A 10,561-nucleotide genomic window follows, 5' to 3' on the forward strand; every position below is an offset into this window, starting at 1 on the left:
AGCCCACTGATTACTAGGAAAATTCCTGTACAACTGAACAAGCTGAAAGAAAGCTCCAGGCTGGCTGAGAGAAGTTCAAACAAAGCCTGACGTTCCTCACTCCTGAGGCCCTACCAAGGCAGCACAGAGCCTGTGGCCCCTAACTCGTGCTGGCAATGCTATCCCGGCTGGGCTGCCGGGCTACGCAGTCCAGTAGGTACAGACAAGGTAAGTTAAGCAATTGAACTTATAAAATAAAACACGTCTTGTTGGAAGTGGAGATTCTCCCCAGAGCGTACAATTCATCTTAGTAGTTGTGGTTAAGCACATTCAAATGTGCACAGAATTTGGCACCATATTTTGACAACAGATTGCACTAAAAACATACACTATGCAGCGTACTGCAAACTTCCTCAATAAGGTAGCATATTTGTTATAGTGTGGTTTAGTAGTATGGATTTTTTTGGTCTTTATAAGTAACCAGAAATCATCTGGTCCTATTACAACTCTTTTTTTAAGCTTACATTGCAAATCCAGTGTGCCCTACACAGAACAGTTTACTAAATGATGATGATGATGAGCTTTGCTATAAACAGGAAAAAGCAGTGGTTCTGAGGGTTTTTATAATGTTTATCAGTAGGAAAACAGAAGTGGCAATTGCTTTTAATTACCCAATAATTTTATTATTCAAAAGATGGAATTTACAGGAAGCAGCTGCAGTTGTAACTGAACCAGCTCTTTTAATGCATTCCTGTTTTTTTTTCCTGTATTGTATTATCTGAAGGCGATAAGCTGCCTGCTTCAAATAAATTTTCAAATACAGTTAGAGTTGGATTTATCAAACCCAGGGAAGAATACTCCAACACTCTCCTTGAAAGAGACCTTTGCGTATTTGTGGCTCTAAATTGTCTGTAGAAATACCATTCTTTAAATTAAATCAGCTTTCATTCTTTGTTCTCTCGGTGCACAAGAATTTTAAGATTCATAACCTATTTCTGTTTCACCTTTTTCCCTTTGTAGTTTTTCTAGCAGTTTGTGTTTTGTTATTCAGCGTGTAAGAAAATGCCAACACCACACCGAACAAGCTCTCTGAATTAATTAGCTATTTTCTGTAATTACCAATAAATGACAGTAGAAAACAAAAGCAAAAAAAGAGAGAACCAGCTACTGTCACTCTTCTAGAGGAAGGGTTCCTAATTTTAAAAGGTGCTGTAAAAGGTGCTGTAATTCCTATGTGCTTTGGCAGTGATAGTGCTCTTCATGTCACGTAGTCCCACTCTACAGAATTCTTTCTGAGAGACGCAGCCTAAAGCAGAAGTATGATTTTCTTCAAGCTAGCATGATCCTTCAGATCATGTTTGAAAGATTGTGAACAGCTATTTAGCTAATATGACTAAGAGAATATAACTGACTCATCACAGATGACTAAAATTATAAGTAGATTACAAATTCCCCTTAGCATTTCTGTGTTGAATGTAACTTGACCTGCTCAGCAGTGAAGAAAGACAATACCAGTGAACAGGCATGTTCATCATTCATTGCAGATATGACAATTTTTGTCAAATGTTAGACACCTGATTTGTGCATGATCAGGGATGACGACCTTCAGCAGAAACAAAGTCTGGTGGATCTAATATTTCTGTCTAAGGAATGGGGATTTTTAACAGTCCTGATATGCCTATTTTGTCTTTTTGAAATCCCAATTGATACTATCTTACTTCAGAGCTGGAGATAGGATGCTGAAAACTGTAACATGATCCATTGCAGACCAAGCATATACTGAATTTGCAGTGTAAATATAAAAGATGTAAAAATTAACCTTTTAATCTTCTTATTTTCTGATAATTATGTGTTTATTAAAAAACAAAACAAAACAAAAAAAAAAAAACCAACCAAACAAAAACCAAAACAGTTCATAGCTTGCAGTGCTTATTAAGCTTGTGTGATATTATTCATATGGAAACTGAAGAAGGTAGTTGTTGTCATAATGTGCCATGTTCTTCAACTGACTTACCTACATTTCCCTTTAATATTGAATAGGGCTCGAGAGAGATATATTTGTGCTTTTTGTTAATCTGGACAGGCAGTAACAAAACACTGCTGTAATTAAATTTCTCTTTTCATTTTAATGGTTGAATTAAGCAAATATTTTCCTTCAGAGAAAAGTAACAATTTGATGTTAATTGCTTCTATCTGTTTCTCAGCATTGTCAAGTAACATATTATAAAAGCTACTTAATATTTCCAGGGGAATGCTATATGTTGCATAACTTATTTCCTTTGCTAGTTATTTCATTTGATGGTTAAATAGTAATTGGAATGAAAGGAATAAAGAAGCACTCATGGGCTGGGAATGACTCAAGGGATTGAGAATCTAAAGCAGAACACTGATTTAACATTTTATCCTTTGTTAGGCTTTTTTCTTTTATACGTGAATTTCATGTGAGTAAGAGATTACAGGGAGGGAAACAAAGGGAGAATGCAGAACGCATTTAGATCAAACTCACTGTGCCTTATAAGCAGACAGAAAATCTACAAACTGTCAAATGTTTAGTTTGTTCTTAGCATTCTTAGATGTTGTACATTTTGCAAAATCATTCTGAGAAAGGATATTAGCCTATTAAAAATAAGAAAACAGAAAAACAAGGCTTTAGCATCATACCAAGAGATGTGTGGCTTCTAGTTAACTGTGGAAGATGCAATCAATAGAAAAGGCAGGAAAGGAAAGAAAGAGCATCCGCAGCAGAGATTTCCTGGAATGAAAAATGTGCCTGGATTGTTACTTTATTGAATTTTGCTACTGTAGGACATACTAAAGGACAAATCAACTCTCAAGCATCTATCCGAAATATATGAGGTATTTGCATGTGAAAAATGTCTAAACATTTGTTCATTTTCGAAAAGCTAGTATCTGGAGAGTTTCTGGACTATGCAGAAGACAGTAGAGTTGATTCCTTATGTTTATAAGTGATTTGTGCGTGTATGTATGAGCACGGTCTTTTATAAAATGCAGTGAGCAGGTCTTTTCTGTCTTTTCCTTGTTGCTGGGTTTAGAGTCAAGGAAGTTGTGCTCAGGGAAGAAACTTATGCACCCCTGAAAAAAGCAAGCCATTTTCAGCTGGAAGAACTTCTCTGGAGTGCAGATAGAGGCAGTAATGTTGGAGCAGATAGAATGCCTTATTCCTAAACACAAATTAGTCTGAGTATATTGAAACCTGCTAAGAGTTTGAATCAAAAGATACAGAACTGTGAATGAAATATATCAGTGGGGTCCTGGTAGGTTTTGTAAATGACCATCTTTGAAATGGAGACAAAATTGCCCACGTTATATAAACCTTTCTGATTGCACAGTATGAGCTGTGAATCAACCACAGCATCTGATATGCAGACTGAGAAACATTTGTCTCAGATTCTGTCATCAAGTAGATCAAACCATGATGCTGAAGAACTGCAATAATACTGATACTCCAATTTCCCATAAAAATGAAGTAATTAACAACATTTTTTACTTATGGGGGGAAAAAATGCAGATAATTATGGGTGATACATTTTACATTTAAATAATAAAATAAAATAAAATAAAATAAAATAAAATAAAATAAAATAAAATAAAATAAAATAAAATAAAATAAAAAATAAAATAAAATAAAATAAAATAAAATAAAATAAAATAAAATAAAATAAAAAAGATAAAAAGATATAGGCAAAATCCTAAAAATTACGTTGATTCAAAATGGAAAAATGTAGGTGTAGCACTCCAGAACACATTCGTGCTCAATCTTTATTTTATTCTTCTGAAAAATAAGAACCCTGATTGCTGTTGTAATTTTCTATCGTGAATCGTATTAATTTCAGAAATCAATGAAGTTTTCCTTGGTCAATTTTGCATCTTTTTATGCAAGTATGACCTTCTTACTTTGTCCAGCTTTACTGTCAGTATAATTTGGGTGGCACCTGAGTATTGTTCTTATTTCTTCCTGCTTCAAAACTATGGGAGGTAGACAGTTTTCTTTGCTACTTTATCCCTCAGGCTAAGCATTTCAAGCACTGAAGCTGTTAAGAGGTCTGACTGTTTCAGATTGCACCTCATTCTCAGAACTGAAAACTTCTTTCATGTCTTCTTCAAGGCTAACATGACAGAAAACTATGAATACAAACTTAGCAAAGGAATTTCTTAAATAAAGAGGCTATTACTTAAATAAAGAGGAAGTCCGTGACAAAATATTCTTAGAAAAAATGGCCTTTTGGTGAAAAGTTGCCTTTTGTTAACAATTTTATGACAACAGGCCTTATGTGGCTTTTTTTTTTTTAAGCTGGTTATTCTTATGTGGTATTATATAGAAAGAGCAGATAGATTGCATCCATTCTTTATTAGTTTCACCTTTAGTTAATGACCCTATTTATAGAAAATCTGCCTCTGCATGGTAAATAGCCATCCTCAGTGACAGTATCTTTTCAAAGTGTCAACTTCTTTCCTAGCAAATGACTGGACTAATTCACAAAGAATACATAAAGATCATATTGATGTTCAGAATATGAAGTCAGAGTTTTTGAACTCTATCAGTATTCACAAAACACTGGAGCCCACAGTTTGATATGCAAATATATGTCTGGTAGTCTAGGATTCCATTTTTCTTCTTCTTTGATATGGAAAGTTGCTTTTAGTTTAAATGATACTATTTATTTACTCAAAAAATCCCAGTTTCTCAATGCCTAAATGAATCACAAAGAGACACTTTTGCTTTGGTGAAATTGAAGGAATTATGCTTCAGACTAGGACATTACTGGCCTGCATGAAGATTTACAACATATTATGACATCTTTTGTGTAAGAACTGAGAAATATTAGATATGATGGGAACAGTTTTTCTCTTTCATTAAATATATATATAATCAAGAACATTTAAAGAGTTTAAATTAAGTACATTTATTTAGACTTAAATTGAAGTGTTACTATTAAATTTTCTTTCCATATTTGCCTTGTAATTATTTTCAGAAGTGTGTATACATATTTAATCAAACCTGATTTTATTAAGAATATTCTTCACACAGTTTTGGGGGTTTTTTAATCAGCACTCCAGTCAATTTAAAGCCTGTAAGTCAATCTGGTCTTTAGAACTTGAAATGTACAAGTCAGGAACATAACCCTCTGCGCCTGGATTTCACTTTTTCATGTAGCACATTCATGTAGCTTTCATTGCCTACTTGTACTTTCAGTCTCATGGTGGTTATTTTATTAGGAAAGCCTTTTTTTTTTTTTTTTTTTCTCCTTCAGAGCTTTACAGTACTCTGCATTTTTCACAATTTATTATATAGACTGCAGCACCTCTTATAAATAAATACTCAAGTCTTAAAATACAGTTTAGCAATTAAAGAATTAAAGGTGTGGTTTGCAGTTTCCTTTAAAGTCTTTATCCCAGTATGTCTGAAAGCTTTTTTGTACTACAGCCAAATTTGGAATAGCTCAATCACCTGTTCTAAGTAACAAGTAAGAAATTTGCAAATGGAAAAACTCTGAATAGGTTGCAGTAGGTCAGGCTAGTTCTACTTGGAGCCATTATGCAGATAACTGCATGGCTACGACTTCATCTCAGATGAAATCCAAATGGCCAGAACTTCGTTCTTAAGCAAGAAGAAGGATGAGGAAAAGAGACTTACATAAGCTGACATTCCTAGTTCTGTGCCCTAAGAAATTATTATTTTCAGCATTAAAATAACTGCTATTTTGAACAATATTTTCTCACTTCAGTGAAGTAGGGATGTTGATCTTTGATACAGATTTAGGCATTTAGCTGGTAATTTGGTGCAGTAAGATCAAATCTTTAAATAGAAGCAGATGGTACTGAGGTCCCAACTCTGAATGCATTTTGGAGTTTCACTTTGTTCTCTTGACGCTGCATCTACATCAGAGTGGTTCAGAACAATGACTAAGCAGAAGATGTGGGTCTTTATGTTCCCTCTATGGTAAGAGGGAGGGAGATCATGAACCAGGGAGTTCAATTTAGGGGTTTGGATAGTAGTTTTCTTGCTTTTCTTCTCTTTTTAAAACTGTACTACTACTCAAGTGTTATGTTAATATTCATATGGTCCTGTCTTGACAGTTGTACTGAGTAATGATGATTGTATACATAGGAAACTGAACTGTATGGGATGCAACATCCCCTTTCCCAGCAAACTGCAAACTTTATCTAAAAGGTGCTTGCTTTTGTCATGTGAGATAAAGCAATTTGGTTTTATACCCTTCTTTAGATGATACCAAGCATTATACATTTCATAAATGTGTCCAAGTACTTGAAACTTCATTTGAAGCAAATAACTTTCCAGGTGGCCTTAGAAGCAGTTGTTTGGTTTGTGAAATAATTAGTTCTTTTCTGCTTTGATATTTTATTTACTGTGTGGGAAAGGACTGTGTTCCTGTTCAGATTTACAATTAATATAGTAATATATAATAGGTATTGAGCCCTAGCTAAATTGAAGAACTTCGTATAAATGTAGTGGAAAATGAGTGATGAAAATATGTTCAATCCTTTGTTGTTCCAAAATCTAAAATTTGGATTAAATATTGTTGTAGTCACTAAGAAGCTCCTAAGATATTCATTGGAGGTTTGTGGTTTTGTTTTGTTTCTACAGATATTTCTTGAGCTGTTTTATCTACTCATTTAAGGATTACATGGGAAAAAAGAAAAACAAAAAAAAACTGGGCCACTATACCTGGAGACATGAGCAAGAACTGGAATTCAGAACTGATCAGGTAGGAAGGCAAGACAGGAGGAGAAGTCTTTGACAGAGGTAAAAATCAAGATAGACAATGGCTCAGAGTGGACTTAAATCAGAGGTATTACACTGAATGCCATCTCTTTGGGCTCACGGTCCCTCCATACTAGAAAGGTTTCCCTGAAGGAGACCATTTAACTCAAGCTCTGATAACAATTGTCTGCTGATCACTGCACAACATTGAAAGTAATACTGTATGTGACCTAGTAGTGATGAGGCATTGTAAGTATATGTATATTATATATATGTATATGGTTAGATGAAGCAAGTCCAGAGACAGGCAATTAAGCTGATGAGTAGTCTGGATCACAGGTCTTATGAGGGGTGGCTGAGGGAGCTGGCATTTTGCAGTCTAGAGAAGAGGAGGCTCAGGGGATACCTTATCACTTTCTGTAACTACCTGAAGGGAGGCTGTAGTGAGCAGGGGGTTGGCCTCTTCTCTCACGTAACTAGTGATAGGACTGGAACAAGTGACCTCAAGTTGTGATGCAGAAAATTCAGGTTTGATGTTAGGAAATACTGCTACTCCAAATGAATCGTCAAGCACTGGAATGGACTGCCCAGGGAGGTGGTGGAGTCACTGACTGTGAAGCTGTTCAAGGAACATTTAGGCATTCTGTTGTGGGACAAAATTTAGTAAGAACTGTTGGTGATTGAGAAGCAGATGGTTGGACTGGATGATCTTGATGGTATTTTCTAACCTTGGTGATTCTATAGGAAGAATTCTTTGCCTTGAAAGGAGAAATCTTTTCCAAAAAATAAACACGTCAGTGAATGATTGTGTTGGCTTCCAAGGTTTAGGTTTCAGGTCCAGGTTTAGGTTTCAGGTCCAGTTTAGTTTTCTCCCAATGCAGACCTTTCAAAGATGGGCACGGCAGTTCCCTTTTTCTGTCTGTAACATTCAGTTGTCCCACTTTGGGTGGTTTACAGGTTACATAAGAATTACATTTGTGCCATTCTTTACTGAGGAGGAGATTTGAGTATAGATTCTGAAACCAATGATTAAACCAGTAATGTGTTAATAGACTGTAAGTGAAAAAACAGAATAGCTCCTGAAGAGTAGTTATCTTGTTAGGCATGTAAATAAATGTGCTGGAAATGAAGAACTGAATTCTGACTTTACAGCTTTGAGATAAAAGTCTTTCAATCTTCTGTTAAGAAAATTGGCCCACCAAAATCTCAATCAAAGTTCTTCCCCTCCCCTACGAGGAGTATGATAAATGTTTTAAGTAAAGGGTTTCAAATGATTTTTGCAAAGTCTCATAAATGTTCCATATGTCACTTTCACTAAAATTATAATCTATTATCTCACTCAAGTGGAATAATAATGCAATGAAAAAACTAAATTTATCCCAGGTGCCCCAGCAGGTTGATTCTTCATTATGTATTAATCATTAATGGCAATTTTCCATGTAGCATCTGCCAGTTTTAGTGAGCTGAGCTTCCAGAAATGATATTTTAAGCATAGACACTAACAGAAGAGAGAGAGTGGGATTTTTATTATTTTTTTTAAATCAATACTTATTTAAGGGGCATGTGCATGAACTAGATGAGCATATATATTATTTCAAGCAAAAGTACAAAATATTTTGATTTATAGACCTTAATTCAAAGATGATTCTTGCTGAGTTCTGACTTCATGAAATGCTTTTATTTCTCTAGTAAAACATGCATTATGGGAAAGATAATAACAATTATTAGCTAAGATACTTATACTTGCATTTTTATGTATATGTATATACAAAATTAGTAATATAATACTCTTGGGGATTTTAATTAAGAATTTCATTCTGTCACTTCGCTACATATTTGGAGCAAAATTAGTCTGTTCTTTTTTAAGAGTGAAAGAACTCAGATAAAAAATTGTTGTCTTCATTTTTTAGATGTGTAATTTATTGCCGTCTACACTGTAGGTTTAAATGAACTTGGTTACGGTGACTGCATATATGTCTTTTCTTTTCCTAGTGAATTCAAATTGACAACTGCAGTATATTCTGTAAATGTATAAATGGGTAATAGTAAGTTATATTTTTCTGTTCTCAAAACAAGTAAGTGTTTACTACATTTCAAAATCCTTCTGAAATCCGTCCTTGTGTATCTCTAAACTATGTTGTGTTCTTTATACTCTCACAACCAGTATATCTTTGGCTGTGCCTTAAGTCCGTCTTATTTTTGTGCTAAGAAGATTTAAGTGTGCAAGATGGGAGGAAACAATCATACACCCAGTGCTAATCCCTGACCTGTATGGTTACTTGACAAAGATCAGAGTAAGTCAGTGCATAATCTTTGTGTCTCAGCATGCACTGTTTCCTTTGGAGGAAATTTCATTCTACAGGAGTTGTATATATCTGAATGTTAATTCACCAGTGCAAAAGTGTATACTGCAGAGTATCTTAAAATATTTTCATTATATTACTTAAAGAATATTTAAATTATTTTTAAATGTTCTTTGTGTTAAATAGCGCCATGTTTGCCATGCATAATAAAACCATATTTGAATTTATCTCCAGACAATTGCTCAGATTAGAAACAAAAGGAACAGTGAGTTCAGGATTTTGATTTCAGTGTTGTGCTAACTTCTCTCTAACTACATGAAAACAAAAACAGGGCCAAAATGGTTATTTTCCTAATCATCTTCAGGCTAAATAGACAAATAACAAATAACAGCTCTGAAATATGGAACTGAGAAACAGAGCATGACATGGTATGACCATTCCTGCTTATTGGAGACACTGAGTCAGTGATTACTATATGTAATTAAGATCAGATGCTGATCATTTTTTCCCTTCACCTTTGAAAGATGAGATTACTGAATAAATGAGGTCACCCATAAGAATACTGAAACTTGCAGCACTGAGTAGCTCTAACAATGTACAGAGATTTAAGGAAGTGTGAATAAGCCATTTTGGACAGTAATGTTTCTGACTCACTTCTTCTGCAGAAAAAAGTACAAGTTGTGGACAGCAGAACAACTGAAAAGCTAAAAAGTTTTTTGGCATTTTAGATATTTGATATTTTCTTTTGTATAATTAGCCACATGGATATAGTGAGAGATGTGCATAAAACAGAAAAAAGGAGCTGGAAAACATGACTTGAAGATACTCCTGATAAAAAGAGCATAATGATGTTACCTGACAAAAATTCAAATTCAGTTCATGTCTGTCAGTGAAGTGTGTTGTATTTTTCAGTACTGTTTCTTACATGCATCTTTCATGTTCAGCACCAGATTCTGCCGTGACCCTTGTTTGTACTGCAGAATTTATATGCAGGCTTTTCTGTTTAAATGTCCCAAATAATCAGGAAACTGATTATATAAAACTTTTTATTATTATTATTATTATTTTTTAATGATAGGAAGAAAAAGGAGAAAATATTATTACTTGTTTGTAATATTTCAGGTGTTCTTTTAAATGATAAAAGCATATTTGGGTTGAATGCAATTTATCCAGTGATATATGTCAGTTTTTTCTTCAAACATGGCTAATTGCCCTTGAAATCCAGTAAAGCAGTTTTTTTTCTAGCAAATACTTTTATCTTGTTTAATCTTCTATTTGCATGACTACAATCCAGACTGGCAAATTAGTGACATAGAAAAGAAAACGGGCATTAGGTTTTGGGGTGTTAATAGTCCAGTTTTCACATTACCTAAATAGAGGAAGAAACTCTCTTTTGATTACAAAGTGACAAATACTGTAAGATTTACAAACACTTACTCTGCTGATATCCAGCACAGAACTCTGGGAAGGCATTAATGGCAAAAAGATCAGCTCTCTTTTCTATTTGCAGTGTGATTGTGTACCATTTTATCCT

At 34.3% G+C, this 10,561-nt stretch overlaps 1 long non-coding RNA gene across 1 annotated transcript; it reads left to right on the plus strand.

Moving 5' to 3' along the window:
• The first annotated feature begins 2,458 nt into the window (after positions 1-2,458).
• On the plus strand, positions 2,459-6,668 carry LOC107312672. Its single transcript, XR_004307202.1, has 2 exons — positions 2,459-2,835; positions 6,608-6,668. It is a non-coding gene; the product is annotated as an uncharacterized LOC107312672 (long non-coding RNA).
• Positions 6,669-10,561: the final 3,893 nt, after the last annotated feature.

This window comes from Coturnix japonica, chromosome 4 (assembly GCF_001577835.2).
Source record: "Coturnix japonica isolate 7356 chromosome 4, Coturnix japonica 2.1, whole genome shotgun sequence".
NCBI lineage: Eukaryota > Metazoa > Chordata > Aves > Galliformes > Phasianidae > Coturnix > Coturnix japonica.